Genomic DNA, 26,945 nt, shown 5'->3' on the forward strand with positions numbered 1-26,945 from the left:
ATTTAATACATTCTGTTTAAGTTTGAGATTTGAAGTGGCTCAAAGTAAACTTAGTTGACTTAAGAGAGTCCAATGTGACCTTCGTTGAAAGCCAGGGTGTATTTTGTTAATCTGGAACAGTTTGGGAATCTTCCAGCAAATGAGATCGTTGAGGGTTTGCCTCTGTGTTCGATACTTGTTTTATCACACTTAATTGGATATAATATTTCAAGTCATTCTGATTTCCAGATACCCATTTACACAACTATTTATAATGGCCAAAGTGATAACTATATTTTCTTGTGCAATAAGATCAAGTTTTTTCTTTTTTAAATTAATTTTTATAATGGTGACATTGGTTAACAAAATCCAGTAAGGTTCAGGTGTCCAAGTTTTTTCAAAGTGGCATCTCACTTGTGACACCCACATTCACTGTGAGAGGTGGGTGGGAAGGGAATCAATCATCTATTAATACATATTTTTACTTTAAAAAACTGAAATCTGTAGTTGTGAGTGTAACATTTACTAATCTGTAGCTCTTTTTTTATGCCTGTAAGAAGTCACCAGAACTTTTTGCAGGAGTTGCAAGTTAGCCAGTGAGGGAAGACTGGTGGGCTGTGTTTAATTGCCTTCATCTGCAAGAAAATCTAGGCTCTGCCTGCAGGACACTAATCCTTAACTTTTTTTTTTGGGGGGGGGGGAGGAGGATGTTATTTTGTTCTGTTCTGGGCCCCTTAGGAAATATGATGAGACATAGAATTTGTATTTGTTTTTTTTAAGGTCACGGTCCCCATGAAACCTGTCTGTGGAACACAGGGAGTCCCTGGCTTCCCCTTGGGAAGAACTCTGCCCCCTAGCGCAAGTGGGGGGAACTGCAGTGACAGCTGCAACCTGCCCTCACATTCTCTGGTTGAAAAACTTTTTCCTTCCACTAATACCTTGCTTGCCTGGTTCAGTGTGAGAGACCTGGTTGTTGGATTTTATTTCAGTGATTAATGTAATATCGAAGTTAGCCTTTAGCGATCATTTTCTTCTCCCTCTGCATTTCCTACATGAAGAGTCAACCCAACGATGTTAGGTCACTTGCCCAAGGTCAAAGAGCTTGTTATGGAATGCAGAGGCTTTTTCCTCTTTTGCTGGTGATTTGAGTATTTAGGGGAAATTTCCATTTATTTAAAGTTATACTTTTAATCTTGCAGTGTATGTTTTACAGTATTAATTTCTAATCAGCTTTCAAAGTTCTGCCTTTAAGGTGGAGGCCAGCAGGGCCAGTCAGGGAGGACACACTGTACCATATTAGAGACAAACCACTAACACAGATCCTGTCTCTATCTGTTCAGTCTCTTATAACAGAGCATCCTTTTCTTGAACCGTCCAGTAGAGAAAATCTTGTAATGTCCTGTTAGTAGAAACAATAAATACAAAAGTGATATATTTTCAAGGACAGCAAAATTGTTGGACCTTCTTATCACTCAGTGGTGTCCTGTTCTTTGGGAACTTGATGCAGTTCAAGCAAAAGGTGTTTTGAAGATTACTGGTGGGACATACACAAACGCTTTGATTTTCAGAATAAATATGTAAAGTTTACATAAGTGATAATCATAAATACAAATGTAGAAAGAAGTATTAATGTTTTAAGGAATAAATTATTAAGTATAGCCGGAATATCTCCCACTATTTCTTATAGCTGGTTCACTCTGGGCTGGAACAAACCCAACACTCAAGTTAAGTGGAAACACCTTTTCCACTCAATTTGGAAGGTATCCTGGTTTTGTTTGTTACCTGGAGATGTTTTTAAATAGTTTTTTAAGCTGGGAATAGTTCTTGGGCCTATTTTCCTCCCCTTTTCATAGTATTTTGTTTTGTGTTTTAGAGCTTATTGATATTCTTTGGTTAAAAAAAATTAGGACTGTTATTTTGGGCAGTTCCTTCCCTCCCAAGTCACTTCTCCAGGGCCAAAGGGAGGCTCTGAGGGCGTCCTCGGCTCCCACCGAATCCCGAAGCCCACCCTTTTGACAACCATAAACTAGAATTGGAAACTGTTGCTGGTGTGCCCTTTTCTCACAATGGGGTGATAGTGCCTTGCCTATTCTGCACACTCTACAAGGATTTCTGTTGTGAAGTACTCAGTTTTTGGCCCCTGTTGCATTGGGGACAGCGAAGCCCTGGGAGCAGCTGTGAGCAGGACAGTTGTTGCTAGCGGGGAGCCCTGGCTGCCCCCCGCCACCGCCTCCGCATCTCGTGTGGCCTGCTGTTCTCACTTTCACCAAATCAGGCACACATCAGCATGGGCTGGGCCTTCACTATTAACCAGAGCGGTAAGGGGAGGAAGCAGAGTGTTTGCTTTTCCAGCTTCACTGGCTTTATGTGGGGTCACCTGTAAGGATATGAGCCTCAAATGTGCTCTTCTGTCGAGATTATTAGGAAATAGGCTACCTAATTGTGAACGGGTTTCAGAATTTTGCATTCAGGGGACCCTTACGTAATATTTTCGTGTCATTAATTTGCAGGGGACATTCAGGAATGAGCAACCTGTGAAGTCTGCATTAAGCTTGGGAATATTTCTCCTTGTCTTAAAGACCCTGAGCTGATTGAAAAGCGCCTCATCCTTAAAAGTAGAAAAGATGGGGCCCCTGGGAGCTCAGCTGCACCCTTCTCACCTGTGGGACCCCAGCTGGGTTACCTGACCTTCCTGGGCTTTATTTCTCTAGTCTGTAAGTGAACACAATAGTGTTGACCATGTGTGGTTATTAGGAGACTTTGAGATAAGATTTACAAAGCACTGGGTGCATGGTAGGTGAGTAGTAGAGATTAGTTATAGTAACTTAGAAACTAGAATAAGCGGCCATCGATGGTGAATGAAACCCCAGGTCTCAAGAGTGCCAGGTTGTTTCGGCCTTAGGGCTGGTCCCCATATCATTTCTTGTGCCGGATCACATTTATTGATTGGCTCCCTTTCACCTGTACACTTCTGGCAGATTTCGTGTTTCCAGCATTCCGTCTAAAGCATGTTCGTATTGCTTACAAAATCAAGTCCGCATTCCTTAGTCTAGTTTTCAGGGCCTTCCGATGTTGCCAGCTTTTTATTCTTGTGCCCTGCAGGAATTCGATTCCAGAGGATCTGTTACTGGTCCTGCTCCACGCCTTTGTGCTCGCTGTCCTCGCTGCTGATCGGGTAGCCTGCCTGTCCAGCTCCTTTCTGAAACCACCCTGACAGGTCTAGTGCGTGGCGACCCCTCTCTTCTGAACTTGGCTCTACCTCTTTCTATCCTGGTCTTAAGAAATCACTCCTGTTAGCCAGAGGCTTTACGTATCTTCTCTCCCACCCCCCCCCCCCCTCCTTTTTGAGTGAGTAAACAGAGCCTTGAGAGGTTAAATATCCCATTTATAGGTTTTATTACCTCGTTTGCACTCTGAGGTCCTTAAGGATGGGATTCTTGTATAGTTATTTTCCCCTCAAGTACACTTTTTTTTTTTTTGATAGCTGTAGGGGAGATGCTCATGACCTATTTTATCAACTACGAAGCGTTTTACAATTCTTTGAGGACAGTAAATATGGCTAACTTTTGTTGAGTGCCTTCTATGTGCCACATATGCAGCTGAGCCCTTTTCATTCAGTGACTCATTTAATTCATTTAACAACCCTATGAATAAGGCTCCAACAATGAGGAAAGGGAGGCACAGAGAGGTTAAGTAACTGTCCCAGGGTCACACAGCTAGGAAGTGGCAGCCGGGATTTGAGCCCAGACAGGCTGTCTCTGGAACCTCTGTGTTCTGCATGGCCATGTTTTTCTTTCCTGTTGGTGTCATTAGTCTTAAGCTGGCGTCAGCATTTCCTGGCTCTTTAATGAAGTGGCGTATGCCGTAGGCAGCTGGTGATTTCTGAGTTGAAAACTTCCTGGGAGTTTGCGAAAACAAGTGCCCACACCCCAGAAACGTTGCAAACCCAGCAGGAAAAGGCGAATCGGTTTCTGAACATGCCACTAATTTTTCTTTGGTTTGTTCTTTACTTAGGAAAGACACACGTCTTCTGTTTCCTTGTAAGATGTGTTTTCTAAAGCCGCTGGTCCCAACTTCGATGAGGATGCCGGAAAGAGTTGTACAATAAGGCACTTAGAAAACTAGGTTTTTGAGAAGTGTGTATTAAAAGGGTTAGCTCATTTGTCTCCCCAGTTCTAATGATCAATTATTGGAATACTCCTCTCTGAGGTTTGCTGATGGAATCTTTCGAGTGACGATTCCCGGATGCTTTCCGGGGTGTCTCCACATCAGTAGCGTCTTCCTTGTTAGCTCGTTAAGGCTCGTGGACTTGGTCCTTGACAGCGGAGAGGAACATGGCTCCAAGAGCCTGCCTTGAGTAGACCACGTCGCCGCCTCGCCAAGAGCTTTTCGGAAGATGTCCCTGCCAGGCGGAAAGTGAGAAACTTAAGCCCCTAATTTCAGTGTAGCATCTCATGTCACATGACACGACATCTGACCCTGCCAGTTACCGGCGAAGCCATGACATGTCTATAGACACACACGCGGAGCGAGGGAGTGGCCTCCATTTGCTGCCTCTGCCTTAGCCCAAGCTTCAGCAGGCGCCTTCAGGGTTGAAATGCCTCTGTGTGAAAGCATTTTCCGTTGAGGTAGTTTAAAAAGCGAGAGATTTCTGTTAGGGTAGGCATGCTTATCTTTACTACCTGTCAGTGATTTGAGGGCCAGGATAAAATGAGATATGGGGATGTTGGAATAGAAGGTAGCTTTTTCACTTGGTCTCTTACCCAGCATTGGGTCCCCAAAGAATCCCATGACTTTTTTAAATGTCATCTTTTGGGGGTCAGTTAATAACATGTAAGTATGACAGTGGCATCCATTGTAGAGAGAGGTGAACTTATCTCTGTGCTTGTGACATCTATTTTGTGTGTTAAAATCCTGTTTAAAAGAAGCTTAGTAGACTGCATGCTTATGTGCGTGGCCTACCATTAATACATTTTTAGGCTTTCATTATTTCATAGATACTGAAATTAAGTTAATTTATAATTCGAAGTGTTCTTGCTAAAAAATAATTTGATAAACAGATTTGATATATTTTCTATGTTATTCTTAAACCATTTTTTTTTCTTAATCATGCAGAGAATGTGCACTAAGTTTAGAAAATTTAGAAAATACCCTAATCAAAGACAAAAACCCCATGGGCCCCATTCTTAATGCTGTGTATGGTATATGCTTTTTATATCTCTATATATGTTTGTGTAAAAGTTCCTCTGTAATGTATTTCATTTAAGATTTGACTGAAAAAAGCTTTAAATATCAAGAAATTTACATGTGTACGGGCAGCTTTAAAAAGGAACAGGATTGCATATGATAGATTATTGAAATTGCAGGATGTACAAAATTTTGTAATTTCACTAGGTAAGTCACTTAATATTATGAATCCTCACTATTTCTTAATTCTCTAGGCCCATCAAATATTTCTTAAATTGTTCAACATTTTCACTGCTATACATATTATAGATAAAACCGAACACAAGCTAATTCATTAAAAATCTGTTTTTAGGTGAGACTATACCTTAATGCACCTTGGCCAGAAAATAGTCTATATAAAAATGTTTGGGTGTTATGTGTGTATGAATCTTTCCTTCCTAGTCATATAAATGTTTTTATTTCCTTAATGTGACTTTTTACTCTTTTCTTGAAATATCAGTTTTTTTTGCATGCTTCACAAGTAGTTCCTTTTTGATGGAGGAAGTCTTTCTCTAGTATTTTAAAAGTAAAATGGCCTAATTTGTTCTGTTTGGGGATTTGGAAAGCTTTTGCTAATATTACTAGTAAGAAATAGTTTATCTCAAATAGCTGCCACTTGCAAATTCAAAATAAATAATTGCCACCCAAGACCATGGTTCACTCTTTGATATTTATTTACTTATTTACTTGTGCTTACTTATTACTGTCTTTGTGATGTACCCAGCACTCTAAAGCCTGTAGCCCAAGGCAGAGATCCTGGGTGTCTGGGTCTGAGTGGCACTGCCTGTTCCTCCTGGGCATGTGTCATCATTTATATAACCATTTTAGGTTGCTTCTAGTTGTTTGCTTTAATAGAAGACAGCACATGAACATTCATGTACCTAGATCATTGCACACTTGTCTGATTATTTCTTGAGTATAACATTTTCCAAGGGTGGAGATGTTTGATCAAAGGGTTTTACACATTTTTACTTAAGATTATTTGGCAGCGAAAGTTTTGTGAGAGGTGTCAGCGCAGCTTACAGCGGGCACGACCGAGACAGGCTGTCATGATGTATTTAAGATAAGAGGGATTTCGTAACTTTTTGTTAGACTCTTAATGGCACGTGTTGTGTTTTCACTAGATTTTGTGTCCACTGTTAGATTCTCTGAGAGTGGAGGAGAGAGACTTTCTTCTCAGTTAATTACAGGTAGGGCTGTCAATTCACATCCAACCCCCAGAAAATCCCAGCGTGGCTTCTGCTGTTCATTTAAGGCCAAAGTACACACAGGGGACCCAGCTTTATGCTGCCTGGGGAGCCATTGGCCATTTGATTAGGGTATTGTTTGTATGGATTATTCTTTTAATTCTCATTCATTTGCATCATAAGTATCCTTGGGACTTTGGGCCAGAACACTTATGTGGTTCTTGTTCTAACAGTAGGGATTTGGGTTCCATACAACACTGTTGGAGTGTGTATGTGTGTGTGACTTTAAGTTTTATTATTTTTATTAATTACCCCAGGAAAATCCTTCCATGAACTTTGAAATAGAAGTGTTGAGTGTTAGATGCAAACTACACCTTTCACAATGTGCTTCTGTTTATTTCCACCCGCATTTTGTTCTTTTAATGATGTGAGCTAAGCGTCAAGGAGTACAGCCCTTCCGTCGTTTTCACCCTCAGATTTTCAGATGTCGACAAGTGTGTCCTCTTTCTAGGCCTTCCCAGCCTTGTCACCAACGACGTCTTCAGCCAGGTCCATCTTTGTGATGAAGGACTGTCCTGTGTGTTGTAGGACACTGAGCAGCATCCCTTGCCTCTAATCACTAGATGCCAGTAGCACTCACCTCCCTCAGTTGTGATCATCAAAAATGTCTCCAGACGTTAGAGGTTCCCCGAGAAGGAAGGGGTACAGAGTGGCTTCAGCCAAGAATCGCTGTGCTGTGTCCACACTTTGATGGCCATGGATGCCTTAAATTTGGGTCTCGCTAATCCTTTTTTCACCCTTCCTCATTTATACTGATGCCCAGTCGCTTTTCATCTCTCTGGATTATAGGGAGCACACACATATTCCTGCCAAAGTTGTAGTCTGTTCGTTGTCATTCAAGTCATGTGTTAAGATGTTCGGTATGATTAGAATATGGACTTTCAACTGCACCCTCTGCCCCGAGGCTCCTGTTGGTCCCCCTTCTGGTGCTTTACCTCTGACTCCTTAAGTTTCTTTTCAGATCCTCTCACTGGAGCATTAGAGAAGCATGCATTATGCTGCACCGAATAATGAAACTGACGGTCCTCTGCTAGGAAAGAGAACGTCAGCTTCTCAAAGTTTTGAGAACATGTTGAGCTAAGTTATGTCTACTGCCCTCTCCCCCATATGTTTTGTACAATTTTATTCTGGGATGTTTTTTTGTTAAAGCATAATACTCAGAAGTTGCCAAAATAGTACAGCGAGGTCCTGTGTACCTGTCATCCAGCTTCCTTGGCGGTGACATGTAACAATAGTACGCTATCGAAAAAACCTCAGGAAAGTAACATAGGTACAATCTGTAGAAATCATTCAGATTTCACCAGTTTTTACGTACACTTACTTGTTTACGTACACTTACATGTGTAGTTCTAAGCAGTGTTATCAGGGGTGTAGGGTTGTGTAACTACCAGTGTGATCCTAGTACTGGACTCTCTGCTTCGGGCTACCCCGGGGGCAGTACTGCCTCCTCCCCCCTAGGAACTACTAATCTGTTCTCCTCTAACCTATAATACCCTCTGTGAGTGTTACGTAGATGATTCAGTATGTCAACCTACTGAGGTGGGCTTGTTAGTGCCCGTGAGACCTGCCCTTGTGTGTGTGCGTGGTCAGTTTGTTCCATTTTATTGTTGAGTAGCAATTCCATTGTTCCGGTGCTCATTTAAACCTTGTCGCTAACATCCATTATCATTCTGAGACTAGCAAGTATCTGTGCAGTAAATTACTCCGTTTTTTTTGTCCCATGGCTGATCAGAGCTCAGATGCTCATGGCCTTCCTTGTTTACTCCTTGTAGCGAAATGCTGTTGTCAAAGGATTTTATGATTTGTGACCATGTCTCAAGTAGCTTGAGGTAGATTTGGTCAGACCTGGTGCATTCGAACCCTTGCTCAACATCCTAACAACTGATCGGTCCCTATTCCCGGGCTCTTTCCCCGAGACAGACTTCAGGAAATAAAATCACTTTTGTTTTGCGTGGTTAGTGCCGTCTTGGGTGTCACAGCCCTAACCTGTCACAGCCCCCGTGGACCAGCCAGGTGAGAGAATGGATGTTGGAGTTCGCTAGAGCCCAGGCTTCTTGGGACGCCGAACAGAAATGCAGGAAAAATGCTCCTGTCATGCTTCAGTATCTGAGCAGGACTGAATGGGGAAAAAAAAAAAGGTGTCTTTGATGTGAGACCTCTAAGGCTGTTGAAAGGGCCCTTTTCTCAAGTTCTGGCTTGAGTCAGGCGGATGGTGGTGACAGCGGGGAGGGGGGATCATCGAGTGAAAGGCATGACGAGAAGCTAGAGCGCGTGACAGACCGGCCTCCGCCCACCTGATCAGCCGGGACAGGCCGTCTCCAGCTGTCCCAGGCCTAGGGCGGCGTGTCTGAACCAGCCCCCGCAGACCACCGGTCTCTGCGCCAGCCCGCCGGGCTTCGTCTGTCTCCGACCTGGATCCCCTATGAATGGGTGATGTCCCCAGTGCCCTGTCCTCACGAGCTCTGGTCAGCTCCTGCCCAGGGCTTCTTCACGGAGTCGACCCATCTCATATCCGGTCCTCCTCTTGTTCTACTGCCTGCTGTTTTCCCCAGCATTCCTGTCTTTTCCAAAGACCCTTGTCCTCTCATTATGTGCCCGAAGTAGGACAGCTGCAGTTTTGTCATTTTTTACCTACAGTGATGTTTCAGGCTTAATTCGCTGTAGGGGCAAAAAAAAAAAAAAAAAAAAAAAAAAAATTGAGGACCCACTTGTTCGTCTTCCTGGAGGTCCAGGGTATCCGTGCGCCTCTCTTCCAACACCGTATTTCGAACGACTCAATTGTCCCCATCTGCCTTCTTCACTGTTCCATTTCCGCATATGCACAGAGTCATTGGGAACACGCGGGCGTGGGAGATCTTCGCCATAGTGTCTAATGACATGTCTTTGCTCTCCGTGGTCTTTCCAAATTCTTCATTGCTGCCCTATGAGTACCTTCTTACAGCCAGCCTTTGGTTTGGGAAATGAAGTATCCTACCAAGGCCTGGTGGCCTGAGAGTTTTTGTCCATATCTGGTAGATGTATTGTTTGCTTGCTGTAAGAAGTAGAGTCTTCGGTAGGCAGCATTTTCAAATTTCTTAGAAGTTCAGAAAAAGTAGAAGCAGCCTCCCCACCCTTTCGCACATTTTTGCCTTTTTAGGATAGGGTCATGAGAATACTGTCTTGTTAATCATAGGTACTGCGTTTCCAAAAGATTTTCATTCTCTGGGGTTCTCTCAAAATTAGATGCCAAGTTCAACTTTAAGGATGTAAAGTCAGGTGTACAGACTGTAAATTCTGGCACTAATTTTTCAGACCTTGAGAACCACTGAAATTCTTGGATATTTTTCTTGATGATGTAACTTTTTCAGCTATGACAATTTCCTTTGGGCAGATCTGGAGGTTAGCTTACTGTATTTTAGAATCTTAAACTGTGTTCACTTAGAGTTCTCTTTGAAAGGCTAGTGTGCCTTTTCTGTTTCAAAGATGGACTCGCCTGTTGTTTTTCAAGGTAAGCATCAGAAGAAAAAACGTCTGATCAAATGAGCTCTTGGTTGTGAAATTAGGAGTGGATTCTGCCACATGTATTTCAGTAAGCAGGTCAGGGGCTGATTGTGTATGTCCTGAGGGGTAATTTGTCCATCCGTCTTTTCACCATAGCAACTTTCCAGTATTTTATCAGAAAAATTTAAGCGTGGATCATCAGTTGGAAGAGTAAACATGGGGAGCAAGAATCATTCTAGTTGGCTGGCTGAGGCCTTGCTTTTCTGTGGATTGTGTGCAGCATTAAGAAAAATGTGCTTCTGGAGGCGGAAACATCTCACGGAGGTCAGAGGGCTCTTACTGGATGTAACTTTATCTTTATTCTCCTATTATCTTAGTGACATCAAGTAGATTCTGTTTACCCTGAGGCACAGAGAGAACTAGACTACTTTACTCAACATCTACCCCCTCAAAGGACGGAGCGAAATATAACTGAGGTTGCGTCCTTTGAGTGTCTTAAAATCCCTGTGGGCTCGTAAGCCTCCAGTGGATCCCTAAATGGGAATCTCTAGAGTTGGCATGTGCTTGGGAGACAGGAAGTGGGGTCTCCTCAGAAGAATTAAAGGCCCTGGGAGGGTTTTCTATTGAGTTATTATAAAATGTTTGATGAAGTTGGATAGTTATTCCCTCAAGGAAAGCAGAATTTTTGGACACTTTTTTTTTTTTTTTTAATGGTCTATCCTGTCTTTCTTACACCCAGCTTAGGAGGAAATTACCTTTTAAAGAAAAAAAAAATGACATACTAGTAGTATTCTCTGACTCAAGTGTGAGGAAGAAAACGTATACTTAGGAAAGCAGAATTTTTGGACACTTTTTTTTTTTTTTTTAATGGTGTATCCTGTCTTTCTTACACCCAGCTTAGGAGGAAATTACCTTTTAAAGAAAAAAAAATGACATACTAGTAGTATTCTCTGACTCAGTGTGAGGAAGAAAATGCATACGTAGGATCCGATAGAGTGGGAGATTTTGGTAACATTTAGAACAAATGGAGCTCCGCATTGTGGCTTAGCCGGTGTGCTGTCTCTTCAGCCTCCATGCCATCAGCATTTTCGTTTATCTGGTTTAACTTTCCAAAGTTTATCGGTCAGTTTACCACGGGCTGGGACTGAGCTAAATTCTTTATGTGGATTAATTTCCTCTCCCCAACAGTCTTGTGCGGTTGGTTCTGTTCTCATCGCCATTTTACATATGAGAATGCAGGGTCTTAGAAGTTGATTGGCCCAGGTCCACACAGCTCAGAAGTGGTAAAACCAGGATTTGCAACCAAAGTTCCAGCTCTGTGGGACTCAACTTTGTTTGGAGGTGGTGGCGATGGGTCACGTAGACGGAGATGCAGATATGTGTGGAAGTCTTTGGGATGTGTATTCGCTTCTCCACAGCAGACCACAGTCATGAAGAATTATCCATTTTTACCAGTGACAGGAGCAAGGAATAGAATTTTCCCATAAACCAAAAACGCAGCCCTTCGGGTTGTTTTTGTGCTAGCAGCAGCCGAACATTCATCCTGAGTGAGAGGCATGGTAGGAGTTCAGTTTGGGGAGAAGATTCAAAGAAGAGTTTCGGTGACATGTTTATAGGTTTCCGGGGAGCATCTCTGCTGAAGGCGAAGTTCACACTGAATTTCCTGTCATTTTTCTTGGCATTTGTCTGCTGCTGATGTACTCCAGATTCCCATGAAGCGATGTGAGAGGCGCGTTTGCTTTGGAATCTGTGTGCAACTTTATGAATCTCGCTTGTCGTCCGCAGAGCTGACAGCTTCTGTCTGCCTTGGAGGTGTAAGGGGCCCCTCGGCGGTCCAGTCACAGATTCGGGCGTTCTGACTGTTCATGTCTTCCTCAGCAGAGTTGGTTAACAGCGCTGCTTCGTTCAAGTCGAGGGATGCTTTTTTTTTTTAATATAAAGACTTTTTATTTTAATAGCAGTTTTAGGTTCACAGCCAGTCATAAAACTTTAAGAAACCATGGGGGAGATGGCCTCTTTCAAGAGATGTGAGATTTTACAAAGATAATGGTTTACGTTTAAATCGACTTTTCAAAGCTGAAATTCAGTGAAGATGGTGACATGGTAGCTGTTAATGTTATTCATTCCTAACGACATTCGAAACTACAGCTTTGGTAGTTTAAAAAGAAAAGTGCCAGCCCGGCCATATCAGCAGATGTGTTCTTTGCCTTAAAGTGTGCAGTCCGGATTTGGTAAGGGCTGGGCAGCTCTTTAGGGATGGGGTTAAAATTGTTTTCTGTAGAATAGTTGTTCTCTGCTGGGGGCGGTTTCGCCTCTCTGGGATATTTAGCAACGTCTGGAGACACTGTGCAGAGGGTACGACTGGCATCTTGTCAGGAGAAGCCAGGGATGCTGCTAAATACCCTAAAATGCCCACGGCGCAGACCGATTCAGTCCAAATGCCAAGTTTGCTTCCATAGTGTATTTTTAGGGGTAAGATATATTCATCTGATTTTTAAAATTAATACCTGAATTCTATTTTATAGTTTAATTATAAATCTAGATCTATAGTTACATTTTTGTTACATTTACTCCAAAATTGATTTATGTAGCATTAGTGAAAAATAAATTTATTATATATAAGTATGTATTTATCTAGTGGGATACAAAGGTATTTTTTCCTGCCCTTCTTAACTGTGAGCTTCTGTTTATCCTAAAAAAGCAAGGGGGTAGACGAATAGGACAAGTCTGGTCACTGAACACCAGGAAACTGACATGTGCATTTCTGAGCCGGAAGAAAGCTGGAAGGGGCCAGCACTGGAGATCTGCTCTCGGCTCCCTGGGCATTTTCTGTCATTTTATTATTTTAGTTACCAAGCACTCTGGTTACCGATCCTGATAATGCAAGAGGTGGCTTGTTGGAACCGGGATGAGTGAACCTTTACCAACAAAAAGCCACACCTTTTCTTTTCCACTTCTCAATTTTGATGACTAAGAGTGTGATTTTTCTTTCTGTTTAATTTTCACCTAGCATGTTTTCTTGCAAGCCACGGTAATGAATCACTGAAAGCTTGGTAAGGCTGTTGAATCAGCAGGCAGAACTTCTTATTTGCTGGAAATACATGGAAGGACACTTGCAAGTTCACACCCTTGCTGTTCTCCGCAAACCTTTAGGCAGGAGGGTAATTAACTTGGTTCCTTTTAAAGTTCCTGGATTTACTCTGTGGTTCAGGAGTGAGTTTTCTTAAATTTCAGCTTTATTGAGGTATAATTAACATAAAATTGTACGGGTTTAAAGTACGTGTTGTGGTAGGAGGGAATCCTTTCTATGTTTCTCACCTTTTTTTCCCCCTTAGCAGGAGGACTAAAAAAAATTAATCTGATGTTCTTTTGACTTTGTTGCTTTTTAACGTGGAAGATGCTGTGAATGAGACATCTTTCTAGATGAACTTTAGTGTCATGCATACTTTATTATTGGGAATCATTTAAATAGACTCCTCAGGACTCCAAATGGGATTATTTAATTTGTGAGAATAAGGTCTGCGCCATTGTCTGTTGACACAAAATGAACCTAAGTGGGTAATTGGTTGGGCATTAGCTGACCCTGATGTGGAGTTAAGGTCTCTGGAGATGGCTCACGATGGAAATCTTGGCTCGATAATGAGGCTTCAGTGATGACATTGTCACCAAGGCTTGGATTTAATACTCGTGACCAAGCCATTGAGCTTGTATGGGACATGCGCCAAGTACTTATTCACCAGCTCAGTTAATTCAGATTAATAAGAAACTAGAGGACGGTGAATGATTTCTTTGCTTCAGAGACCACCGCTTGTTAAAGACCAATCCTGATGGCATTCGGTGCGATTCACTTGTGTAGAGGGATCTGTGATGGGCCTGGCATGTGAGCGGAAGGCTGTGCTAAAGTCGACGTCTAGATTTGACTTGGATTCCCACCCCTGCCTTGGACCGTGATGTTATGGAGTGGGCACCAGAGGACCCAGGAAGTACAACTGATGAACTCGAAATGTCCCTTAGGTTTACCTGGACCTCTGCGAACCTCTAAAACTAACAACCATAATAATAGAGAACATTTGCGAGATACTTACTTGGTGTCATTTGCTGTGCGAAGCCCATTATGTACATCATGTCATTGAATCCTCTGTGTATTAGGAACTACTGTTAATCTCGTAGAGAGCTGATCAGTCAGTCTGGTGACTTAGGTTAAGTAACTAGATAAGTCACACAGCTGGCAGATGAGATTCCAAGTCTCTCCTGTCTAACTCCAGAGTCTGTGTGTGTTCATGTCTTCTCTTTCGAGCTGCTATCACGAGCTTATCACAGTTCTCCCAGCTAGGGAGCATGCCAGTCTGGAAGACTGACTGATTTGTCAAATATTTAGACTTTTCCTTGTACGGTATGATCTCACTCTAGACAAAGATCGTATTTCAAGGTAATTTTCATGGCTTGTATACCCAGTTGAGGGTGTGTTTTGTCTAGGACCCCTTCAAGTACAGGACAGATCTAGGCTAGAAACTCTATATTTGCAAATAGGCAAAACAAGAATAGTGGATTCAGCAAAAATAACAGGTCTGCCGAATTAACAGTGACATAGACGGGCCACATAGGCCGCCTGGTCCCAGTTAGGAGATGGTCATGGGACATTTTGATTTGCTCTTATGCTGGCCACTCTGATATCATGGGCTTACTGATGATGGATATCCGCTTCTCTTGGGAATGGGTCCTGAGGGCTTCACAGAGGACTCCAGCTGAAGCTCATCAAGGTCCTTGGGAAGATGTCACAGGTCGGAATCACATGGAGTGGCTACAAGGCCAGCAGGTGGGATCAGCAGAGTGGACTCTCTGGTGCTCGTGCTCTGCCCACCTGCTAGCACTGGAATATTAAGGCCTTTATCATTTTGTCGGGTCAGATGGATCTGGCTCACCGGCCTCTGCCTTTCTCGTCCTTATCGCCCAAGTCTAGGTGCCTGCTTCCAGCGAGGCTAGCTGGGTGTGCTGTATTGTTAGTTACTTGCCTTACCTAGAAATGACGTAAAAATTTTCATCACTGAGGTGCAGGGAATACCCAGCATTAGGGAGGTTATTTCTTCTTCTGATACCTCTTTAGCAGCTGCGTCCTCGTGCTCCCTGCCTCCTGCCCCCAGTGGGTCTAGATTTGGCTTTGTCTATTGTATTGGAGGGTCTGATTTTTGCCAGCCTTATTTCATAACTTTAGTACACACGCATGTATCATGGTTCTGACTTGTCGCTTTTCTTCTGACTTCTGATCTTGTGGTCCCCTGGCCACGGCCAGACTCCCCATCACATCTTCCGCTGCTTCGGCCCCTGGCCGCTGCCCAGGGGTGATCTTGTTTTTGAGTGCAGATCTGCCCCTTCTGGCCTCCTCCCCCATGCCCGACTTGTTGCTGCCCTGAGGCTCTCAGCGATGACAGGTCTCTTCCTTTTTCAACTGGAGTCTCCACTCTGCAGATACAGTTTCTCCAAAGAGAGATCTGTGAAGGAGATTCCCCCAAATCGGGGGCAGAACTTGAGATTCATCATGAGATCTTGAGTTTCGGATACATGTGAGGAGATGCGGGAAATTGCAGTTTGAAATGTTCACCAGCAGTTCATGGCACACACGTCTGGCACAAAGTGTTCAGTACCTTTGCCTTCTGATTATGTTGTATAACTGGGTTTGGAGAAAGTGGCGATGTTTGATATTTGTGGGAGGATATCAGTCGCAAGAGTGGACGCACTGGGAGACACGTAGACTCCTTTTTGGTGAACCTCATGAAAACCAAAGGGAAGACAGAATCAGTTCTTATTTTTTTCTGAGGAGTAAACAGACTTTCCTTGCGTTGTAGTGTTCAGTTGGCAGCCGGCCAGGAAGCGTGCCTATAGCTCAGGAATCGCCCCAAACCAAACTAAAGGAAAAAGTCTGACTTGCTGGAGGCTGAAATTCAATATCAAGGCAGGACGTGGCGTGTGTGTGTGTGTGTGTGTGTGTGTGTGTGTGTGTGAGATGGTAGGGCAGGGTGGTGGGTGAGAGACGGTGGAAGCCTTAACCCTTGACAGTTATAAATAGAATACTTACTCACTTGGGTGGCTAAAATTCATGCTTTTAAAAAGGGCTTTATTCTGCCATTTGGTCAGAATTAAGACTTGATCCAATATATTATGTCCAAGACTGGCCTGAAAACATACTCATTTTCCTTTTGATTTGAGCCAAGTTTAATTAAGAGCACTGCTTGACAAGCCCATTAAATAATTGAAACATTTCCCTTCAAAAGCATATTCTGAATGGAGGCTTTCTGTACAAAATAACACATTTTTTTTTAAAAAACCTGTATCGAGTGCCAGACTCAGTGAGGCACCATGGAAAAGGGTCACAAATACTGGCGCATAGCGGCCCGCGGGTGAGGAAGAATGAGGAAAACGAGCCAAGTTGCGGGCAACAGGGCCCGGTGGGGACTGCGGTTAACCGAAGCTCACAGACCTGGGAGAATTAAGGCTCAGTATTGCCAGGCCTTCTAGTTTCTAAAGAGAGGCCAGATTTGTAGGTGTCTGTGAATTGTCCCCACTTGTAAAATGCTGACAGGAAATGCAGAGTGCTAATGCTGAGCTGGCCAAACAAAATTCGACAGGGGCATGTACTCTCTAAACAGTGAAGAAGTGAGGCTTCTTAATTTTGGAGTGAAGGACGGGAATGGAATGGCATCTCTGTTCCTTTGGGTTAGTTTTAGCTTCCAAAAGGTATCTATTTACTATGTTACGAAACCATTTTTGAGAGGGTGGTATCTAGGTTCAATTTCTGCATTTTTGGAGTGGATCCCCACATTATTGTCTCGTGGGGCCATTCCTTAGGTTTTACTTGGCTAATCCAGACAAACTGGATAATCATGTCTTTTGAAAGGAGAAAAAGGTTTATTTTTCAGTTTTAAAAGTTTACTGTTTTGTTTGTTTGTTTTGTTTTTGTTTTGCGGAGATGCGTGGTCTGGAGGGTCGGATGCCAAACAGGTTCTGTCCCATCGCTCTTCACCGAGCGCTCCTTCAGGAATGACCGAGGACCTCCTCCATGGAGTGTAGTTTAGAGCAGCGGTCCCTAACCTTTTTGGCACCAGGGACCGGTGCTCCTGTGAGAACCTAAGGCCTGATCTGAGGTGGAGCTGAGGCGGTGATGCTGGCGCTGGGGAGCCGCTGCAAATAGAGAGGAAGCTTTGCTCACTGGCCCGCCACTCACCTCCTGCTGTGCAGCCCAGTTCCTAATAGGTCACAGACCAGTTCTAGTCTGCGGCCCGGGGGTTGGGGACCCCTGGTTCAGAGGGAAAGGTGTGGAAACACACTGCCTGGGTTTGAATGCTGCCTGCTGCTGCCAAGTGTATGACTTTGGGCAAGCTAGTCCCCACCCAGTGCCTCATCCTTCCGTTTGTGAAATGGGTTCGCTCATGGCTGTATTGTATTATTCTGCTTGAGCTTCCGGAACAAAATACCCCAGACTGAAACAGCAGACATTTCCTTTCTCACAGTTCTGGAGCCTGGAAGTCCAAGGCGAAGGTGCTGGCTGATTCTGTTTCTGGTGAGGTTTCTCTTCCCGGCCTGCAGGGGAGGGTGCTTGTGTGTGCGTGAGTGATGTCTGTGGCGTCTCTTACAAGGACCCTAATACTGTTGGGTCAGGGCTCCACCAATTCAACCCCCAAATAAAACCCGGAACCTGTTACACAGTCATTTCCCGTCCACCCCTCCCCCAGCCTGTGGCAACCATCAATTTACTTTTCCTCTGGATTTATCCATCCTGGATATTTCATATGCATGGGGTCATATAGTGTGTGACTTTTCGTGCCTGCCTTCTTTTACTCAGTGTGTTTTCAAGTTTCATGCACTTAGTGGAGCATGTATCAGTACTTTGTTCCTTTTCATGGCTGAATAATATACCAGTGTTAGCTCCGATTTTCCGTAAGTATGTATAAAACACATTGTATAGAAATGTCCACATTATTTTCATATGTATATGTATATACACACACACATACATATATGTGTGTGTATGTATGTGTGTGTGTAATATATATATATATTATAATGTATAATGTATATTTGTGTTTATTTCTGTCTGGCAAGAGGCCCACAATTAGACTGGAATGGATGTATCATTGTGTTCTTGGAGTACAGTGTCATGGTAGCTTTAATACAGGTCTCACTTTGTACCTCTCTTTTCAATTGGTTTAACTAGTAAACTCATTTTAACTGGTTTATCCATGCCCCTCACATCGCCCACCTAAATATACTGGATGTAAAAGCATCCTCAGAAAACCTAATTGTAATTAATTCACAGGAACCTGAGGCTCATCTTTCCACGGTCAGTTTGCTCACATGTCTAATTTGACACCCATGATTACATGGCTTAATGTTGATTTCATCATTACGTGCCAGCTGAAATGAATATAGATTTTCTGCTTACGGCTGCTAAAGAGAACATTCAGAGGTGAATTTTTGCTTTATTTTTAAGTGATTTCAGTTTGTCGCTCTTTTCATAATAGAGGAGTAATAACTTTTTTATATTATGTTTTAAAATAAAACGTAAAGCTCAGAAGAAGGAAGTCACATATACATGCTGCTTGCTTCCTCTTTCGCTTCCCCAGCAGCTAAGATCAGGAAATACTGAAGCATGAATTTGCCATATTTTTCCCATAATAGTTACATTAAAAAACTCGGCCATAAATATACTTTGCTTGCTTTGTTCCCACACTGATATTGTCTGTTCTGTGGGTGGTTTTTTTTTTAAGAGGGAGTGAGTGCCTCTTTATGTAAACGTTGAAACATAAAAGGCCTTTTAGTATTGTCTGCATAATCCTTTTGGATATGGTAACAGCACTGGACCTTATTTAGGGAGGGACGAAATTGCCCAGTGTCCTCTGTGTTTTGTGTTTTTTGTTTTTCTTTTTCCAATAAATAACTAAATGAACATGCTGTCACCGATGATCTGTCGTTAGATGGAGTGATCAGTGGCCATGTCTTCGGTCCTTTCTGTAGCCTTTGACGTACTTTGTCCTCGGGGTGTCCCGGCCTGCGCCGTGCTTCCTGCTTCCTCTGCTGGCTCCTTCTCCGTCCCCCATTTGAGAGGCGGCGTAGCATAATAACGAGGGCACACGCCCCGGAATGCCTTCTGTTTTGAGTCCTGGCCCCACCGTTTCATAAAGTCGCAAAGGGGCCAGCAAAGAATGGAAGCGGAGTCCGGTTTTCCAAGTGGCTGTTAGAAATCAGGATCGCCTTCTGGGTCTGCGAATGCGCATCGTTTCCTCCTCTCCACGTCAGCGCAGGGGGTTGAGAGGAGAAGGCAGACTGGGAGATGTCTCTGGCACCCCTTGGACGCGGAGGATGGGGTTGTATAGGATGTAGCTTTCCCCACTGTTGACGGTGGAGACCTTCCGGGTGGGGGGGCCAGGGGTGTAGAGGAGGAGGAAGTTTGGAGAGATGATGGCGTGTGGTTTGGGATGTGCAGGTTTCTGCCATCCAGTCCTTGGTACTTAGTGATTTAAAACTGGTTCCCCATGCGGTGTCAGTGGGCCCGAAACCAGCCACTGATCCAGTGCGAGGAAGGCTCTCAGTGGGGGCGATTTTGCCCCCTGGGGGACATTTGGCAATGTTTGCAGGTATTTTTGCTTGTCACAACTAGGGGTGGGGGTTATCCAGTGAGTAGACACCAGGCGTGCGGCTAAAACACCCTGCAGTGCCCAGGACGGCTCCCCACAACAGAGTTATCTGGCCCCAAATGTCAGTGGTGCTGATGTTGGGGAATCTGCTTCAGAGCCTTCCTGGGGGGGGGGCGCGGGGGGGTCACGGTCTTTTAGTCCCGGGAGCAACATGCTGGCTCCTCATTCTGTCGTGTGTGGGCGCTAGGGGAGGGCCATTCTGGACCCCACCCCTAGGAACACCCAGGGACCTAATGGCCTGAGCTGTTCTGTCAGGCAGGAGGCACCTGTAGTGCCCGGCGATGGGTATGGGCCGTGTGTGTGAGACACACGTCACTTCTGCGACAGGGCCAAGTTTGTTGCCTCTGACGGGCCGCATTCGCGGGTGTGCCCATCCTCACCGCTGGCTGCTTTTCTTCCTTTTTTTTCTTTTTTCTTTGTTTAAGTGTGCCGTGGAAGATATGGAACAGGAAATTGGACTCAATAATTGCTGGATTGTTCTCCCTCCTCAGATGTCACTTTGTTAACAAGCTGCTGTGAAGTCCCTACAGCTCTCACCCTGGACCCCTACGTTGTCCCTGTGTGGGGTCTTCTCTGACAGTTAGGGTCTTTGACATCAGGAGTTAAATTTCTTGGTTCCTTCCCTAGCAGGGAGTTTATTCTTTCTTTAAAGCAAACAGAAGATCAGTTGGTATCACTGGGTTCCTAAGAGCCCTAAAATATCTTTAAAAGTGGGTTTGACAGACCCGTGAGCAGAACTTTCTCACTTTGGGTCATTTGTCGGTCAGCGGCTCTGAAAGGGCCCTGTGGCCCTGGCAGGCTGGGGGCTGCTCCTGGGGCAGTGGGTGGGGTGGGGGGGAGGTTGGGTGTCAGGGAGGTGGCTCTGACCGCAGGACAGCTGCTAGCTTTAAAGCCAGGGTAGGGGAGAGGGTGTCCCCAGGTGACCCTCCTCCCCCTGGCCTCTTTCCTGTTGGAGCAGTGGGACTCTGGCCACGAGGGTGGTAACGGTTTGGGAGATGGAGTTCGGACCAGGGAGGCGACTGTCCTGAGCAGACAGCAGTGGGCTTTGCAGAGTGACACCAGACAAACGACTGAGGCTGGGCACACTAACCTCGTTCCTGGAGGTGTTTCCTCAGACAGGTTGGAAGCCGAATGTGTGTCGGTTTGCTTAAAGACGGTCATACCCATCTTGGAAAAAAGAGTTTGGACCACTCTGCACAGCAAGCATGATTCACTGCCTCATGTCATGCGGGTCACACGTGCTGGACTCGTCTAATAGAGGCTCTGGGCTGTTCGCCTGCAGTTCGTGTTTCCGGTGAGTTAGGCTGACGTTAAACTCGGCGTTCTCAGCCCGGCCTCTCTCAGCACGAGAAGCGCAGACCCTCACTCTCATTTAAACACGCAGTTCCCCTTTGTATTTTTATCTGCATTTTTCTGTGTCATTTTTCTTTCTCTGTGTTTTATTATGGCTATTTTCTGTGTTTGTCTGTGACTAAACTCTATAAGAGCAGACTGTCTTTTATCCATTTTCAGGCCATCGAGCAGATATGTCTGCCAGGTGATTTTACTAATATTCATTCCCTTATTTAACCCCTTCACAGCTCCGCTGATCAGAACTTACATGCATTTTGTAATGTAGGGAAATGTCTCTGGAAAGCGAAGTGAGGGGGGGGGCGCAGAATTACATGGAATTATGTGGGTGGACTTGACTGGATATAAATAATCTTCTGTAATAGAAACTATACATGAATAAAACTTTTTAAAATGGAAAAAAAGAGAAACCAGGTCTGCTGCCCGTTGGCGCTGGGATCTTGGGCGAGTTCTTCGACGGCTCTGTGCCTCGTTTCCCACATCTGTCAGATGGAGCCTTATTGGTCGCTTGCCGTTTAGGGCGGCATCAGAATTAAGCCCGTGCCTGTGAGGCGTCGGGAACGGCAGCTGGCACGCAGTCCGCGTGCGTCTGCTGGCCCCCGAAGCCCGTGTCCTCACCTTTGGATTCTGTGTCCTTCCTGGCCCTGACACGGTGCCCCGTCAGCCAACAAGGGCTGAGTCAATATTTGTGGAATGAGTGAACGCGCACTCGGAACTCAGGGAGGCGGCGCTTCTCCAGGTAAAGTGAACTTGCTAGAAGGTGAGAACCTACCTCGGGATGCACAAAAGGACGGGAACACCAGGGCAGAGTTCTGGAAAAGCCTCACGCATACCTCAGCCTGGGCTGAAACAGCAAACAGCTTCTCAAATCAGTCGTTTCAAATGAACCTCCACCCATGTGGAAAACACGGCTCCGTGTCAGACCTGCCAGGGGGCCAGGGCGTGGGGGCTGGGGCGGTGGTGGGGATGCCCAGAGCCCTTTCTGCGGCCTGGAGAATGATTCTGGCCGGCGCTGAGGGTGGCTGGGCAGCGAGGGGGTCAGTGCCTGGGCTCCGGGGCGAGAGGGACTGGTCACTCCTTGTGGGGACTCAAGAAGGTGGGTGTCGGGAGGTAACCCGGGGTACGATGCGTTTTTAGGAGGTAGCTTTTTCTTGTATTATTGATTTCCCAGAATTGGTTATTCCAGTTTTCTCACCTAGTTAAGCTGTAGATATAATCTCGGGGAAGTGAGTTGGACACAAAATGTCAAGGTCATTGTAAAGCGGGCAGGGCTGGTAAAAGACAAACACTCTCTGGGCAAAGTGTCCAGATGGGTGGAGTTTATGCTGAAGTCTCCCATATTCTCGGGTCTTTGTTACAAGTCTGTCCTTCTGTCCTTCCTAGCAGAGGTGGTCCTGGCCCACATCTAGCAGGGAGAGCTGGCGTCGCAGGGGTCATTTATTTACTGATTTCTCTGTCAGGGGACAAAGGAGCAGGAGCAGAGACGGGCTGAGTTGGGGAGGCAGGCCAGGGCCTCCCGGGGTGGGGGGCGTGATGCCGGTGGCCGGTGGCCAGGCTGAAAGGGTGCCTGGGTATTGCTGGCAGAGCGGTGAGAAGGGGCTCAGTGCAGGCTGGGTGCGAATGAGCTCAGCCTGGCCAAGTCCTGGGAAAAGCCCACACGAGGCCAGAGGGGAAGATGGGCCAGAGTGCGCGTGGTCCCGGGCCAGGGGAAGGTTCCGTCCAAATTAGAAAGGCTTGAAGGAAAGCAGGGCTATGGGTCTATAGGGATCACTCTGGCTGCTTGTTGGCACGCAGACTGAAGGAGCGCAGGGCTGGGTGTAGGGACGAGGGCGGGGGCATCAGGCATGGGCAGGTAGCGAGAACAGGTGGGCTGGCTGAGCCTTTGTCCCGGGGTGGCGCAGCCCCATGTTTTGAAAAGCCTGTGTGAGGTGCTCTCACCTCTGCTGGGTGTCGGGGGAGTTTTCTGCAGTCTTCAGCCCGCCGTGCTACGGGCTCCGTAGTAGTTTGTCCTGCTGCTCAGACACATCTCACCTTCTGACCTGGAGCTCATGGAGCCTCCAGTGAAAAACACGCTTACCTTAGAGAACTCTTATTAGGGCTGCCGGCCTCTCTCCTATTTCTCTGTTAACATGTTGAAAATATCCATCCGGTCATGGTCGGGAGGAGAAGAGGGCACTTTTGGGGTGAAAGCACATACTTTTCTGCTGCTTGATGTGTAATTGTCTAGTTTTATTTGTCTTAACTCTAAACCGCCAGTAACTCAGATAATGAACTGACATGTGCAGTTAAGAGTTCAAGAATTTACAAAACATTGCTATGAGTTTTGTATTACAGTAAACTGATATGTTTTTCTTCCTTTGGTAAAAAATATGTCACCGAATGCTTTATGTCTTCATGCCGTTTTAAAGATCTTGTATGCAGTTTAGGTAGAATTTACATTCTTAGAGCAATTCTGATTTATCACATTCTTTTATTATTTCAGAGGTAAAGATTGTTCTTTTATCTCCCCAGGTGCATGTTGAACTAAGGTAGATTAGGTCGGGGCAGGTGAGACGATGAGTAATTCATATATACCTTTTCTGGTTGTCACTGGGGAAGTTCGTGCCTTAAAATGAGAAAAAGCAGACAAAAAGAAGACATTGCACTTATGTGTTCGTACACACGTCACCATCTTAGCTCACAAAATTACATCGCTAGATTCTAGAGTATAGAACTTCATGGTCCAGTCCAGTAGGCAATTAAAATATGGCTATTCTGTAAGTGACGTGTGCTGCGAGTCTGATATACCCACCAGACTTTGAGGGTTAGTATGGAGGAATGAGTGTAAAATTCTCAGTACACTTTTTTATATCGATCACACGTGGAAGGGCTACTATTTTGCATCTATTGAGTTAAGTAACAGTATTCAAGCTAATCTTACCTGTTTCTTTTTTTAAAAATGTGGTTGCTCAAATGAACAGGACAAACAAAAACTCACGGACATGGATAATAGACTAGTGGTTACCTGAGAGTTTAGGAGGAGGTAGGTGAGGCGAGGTAGACGGGGTAAAAGGGGTCATGTGAGGTGACAGAAAGAAATCTATGGCAGACGAGCACATGTAATATACATACGCCTTACTGTTAAAATGTATTGCTGAAGCTTATGGGATTTTGTTAACCAATATCACCATTAAAAAAAAAAAAAAAGCAACGTGGTTGCTAAAACATTGTAAAGCCCATAGATGTCTTGCGTCAGTTCTGCTGGGAGCAGAAACGCCCTTACCCAGGCGGTGAGAAGGGCTCAGGGAGCTGCTAACCACTGAGCAGGGAGCTCCGGGGAGTTCCGCTCCAGGGAGGACACTCTGCGTCCTCCTCGCGTCGCTTGGCCGCCCCGGGCCTCTGCCCCCGCCGGTAGGGTTTCTTAGGGGAAGTCGCTTATCTGCCAGTCCGTGATTGATGACAGCGAGAGGGCGCACATCCTTATAGGTCAGCTCTTCCTTAGAACAAGAAGAGCTCGAGGAGTTCTCGAGATTAGGAGGGGTCTGCAGAGTTTCAGTGACACTCGTCTGGTGCTTGGTGGCGTTTGGTGGGTCGCCCGTGATCGTGCTGAGTTTCGCGTTAGCTGCCAAGGCGGTACTTGTCCTTGCACGTTTTCTGTGAGCCACTTGCATTCTAACCAAACCTCGTAGAGAGGTTTTTGCTCTTTTCTGTAAAGCGAGGGCGTTGGACCCTTTTGGCGCTGCCTTTCTGAATGATGCTGGTCCTCGAGCCCAGGCAGGGTGTCCCCAGGGAGAGCTGTCACTACAGCCTGTAAGGCGAGGCACCGGAGACGAATGGTTGCCCCTCTCGATTTCCAGTGTCCGCTGACAAAACTCCGTGGTACTTGTTGGGAGAACAAAGGAGTTTGGACTGTAGGACGTAAGAGGCCTTCTGTACACAGACGTTCTGTGGGAGTCTGCAAGGAAAATTTATTGCCATTCGAAAAGCAGAGTTAGGGGCTTAAATGTGGATTTAAGTGGCTTTATCGAGGGATGGTTTGACACACCACTAGGGGACTTGGCCCGTGTCTCGGAGTAGGGTATTATGGTATTTTAATGGAATATCTGCGGTGGCATTGCAGAGTCTCTAAATAATGCTCCTAAAGGGCATTTTCTTACAAAGGATACATTCGTAGGTGATGTTTAGTGAGCTAGCTTTGTTATAAGTACAGTTTTGTGGGAAGTTCTAAAATACTTTTTAAACAACATGTTTAAAAATTAAATAATATCAAAATGAATTTCACTGAGTGTTAATTACTGGAGTAAATAATAACCGTAGGGGTGTGTCTGCCAGCATTGTGCAGTAAAGTACTCAGGAGCAATTTACTCCGCTTTATTGTGGACAGAATATTAACCAGCCTTCTTCCTCCCCCTCGTCTTCTGGTCTCGCTCGGACCTTCAAGCTGTCCCTTCCAGGCGGCTGCTTAATGGTTTTAAACCCAGTGCCCTTTGTTTAAACTGTTGTTTGCTTCGTGCGGGGTTCCACAAAGGGCCTCCAGTGTTTCCCAGGAGTCAGATCAAGGCCGAGAGTCATGGAGTTGGCGACTGTCGCAGGCAGGGGGCAGGAGAAGGAGCCCTCGTCCTGCATCCCCACTGGGCCCAGAATCATGGGGGAGACCCCGGAGCCCCAGCCTGGCCCGGCGCACATCTGGAGTGGGTCCCTGGCTCTGCGGCGGTGCGGGGAGTCAGGGGTGAGACGCCTCCCTTCTGTCCCTGGACCCCGTGCTCCGTCTGGCGTCTGAGTTATGACTTCTCTCTGTCTGTCGTTCCTTCCGTGAGCCTGGGCAGCAGAGATGGGCCCTGTTTTGCAGAGAGGAGGGAGTTAGACCAGAAGGGCGGCAGAATCCTGCCTGCTTGGTGGAGCTCTCGCCTGGCCCGCCTCATCCTCCATGCTGTCCTACCCTGTCTCTAGCAGGAGCCCCTCTGCCCGAAGGGTTCGCCACCGGGGGCGTTTTATGCAGCCCTGCCCTTGCTCCCAGCCAGGAGTCGGGCTTTTTACTGGGTAGAGTAGGGGGTGTGTGTGGCTTTAATTGTGGCTGGGGCGGTTTGGAAAGGATGCAGGGGGATGGGGGGAGGACTGGACCCCACTCCTAGGAAATTTCCTTTGGTCTCGCTGGGGAGGCAGCAGCTTTGCTGGGTTGAGCCTCCTGTTCTCAGTGCTGGCCCTCAGGTAGTGAGAGGCCTCCTGGGAATGAGAAAGGGGAGCAAAGGGCCTTCGTTTGGACCAGGGCCACTTTGGTCTAGACAGGGCTTGGCATCCAGGAGCAGGGGAGAAGCTGACGGGGAGCCAGGAGGAACTGGGAGGAACTTTTCTTTTCACTTCAGGACTCAGGGCTTCACGTTAGCTGCCGCAGTGGGCCCTGCCAGATTTGTCTGGCAGGCCACAGACTTCAGCTCACCGGGCTCAGCTTGTCCTCTCCGTCCCCAGTGGTGTCTTAACTATTGTCCCTGCCCCCACTTCTATCCCAGTCTAGGAGATCTTTTAGAATTGCCAAGTTTTGAGTGACCCAGGGTCTTTTGAACTGAGCTGGAATTAAAAGTTGATACCTCAGAATTACTTAGCCGCCTAGTTTTGTTTCTTGTTTTTGTAAAAACATAGTTAGAAAAAAAAGTCTGTTGCATTGTAACACAATGTAATTTGACTGACATTTTATTGGTAAGCGGGGAGGCAATTTTGTCCTTAGTGGTTTCTAGCGCTTGGTGGGTTAGTGTCTGAGACTGTTTTTTCCTTGGGCTGGACAAAGGTGAATGCCTTCATTGTTCAGTTGTTTGGAGCTGTTAATAGTTTATGGATGGTGATTAAGTCCAGCCGGCAAGCCAGTTTGCAGTGTATCGTAGCCTGCACTGGCCCTTGGCTAATTTGCAGAAAATTGGACTTTTCAACTGGAGGCTTCCACCTGCCCCGTGGCGTCTGTCCTATTCGTCTTTCAGAACCCTTATCTTGTGCCTTCTTCATC

At 45.7% G+C, this 26,945-nt stretch overlaps 1 protein-coding gene across 2 annotated transcripts in view; it reads left to right on the forward strand.

Annotated features, from left to right (window-relative positions):
- MYO10 (myosin X) overlaps positions 1-26,945 on the forward strand; it is a 185,252-nt gene that overhangs the window by 1,354 nt on the left and 156,953 nt on the right. The gene's annotated exons all lie outside the window — the stretch shown is intronic.

Source organism: Rousettus aegyptiacus, unplaced genomic scaffold, assembly GCF_014176215.1.
Source record: "Rousettus aegyptiacus isolate mRouAeg1 unplaced genomic scaffold, mRouAeg1.p scaffold_m13_p_8, whole genome shotgun sequence".
NCBI lineage: Eukaryota > Metazoa > Chordata > Mammalia > Chiroptera > Pteropodidae > Rousettus > Rousettus aegyptiacus.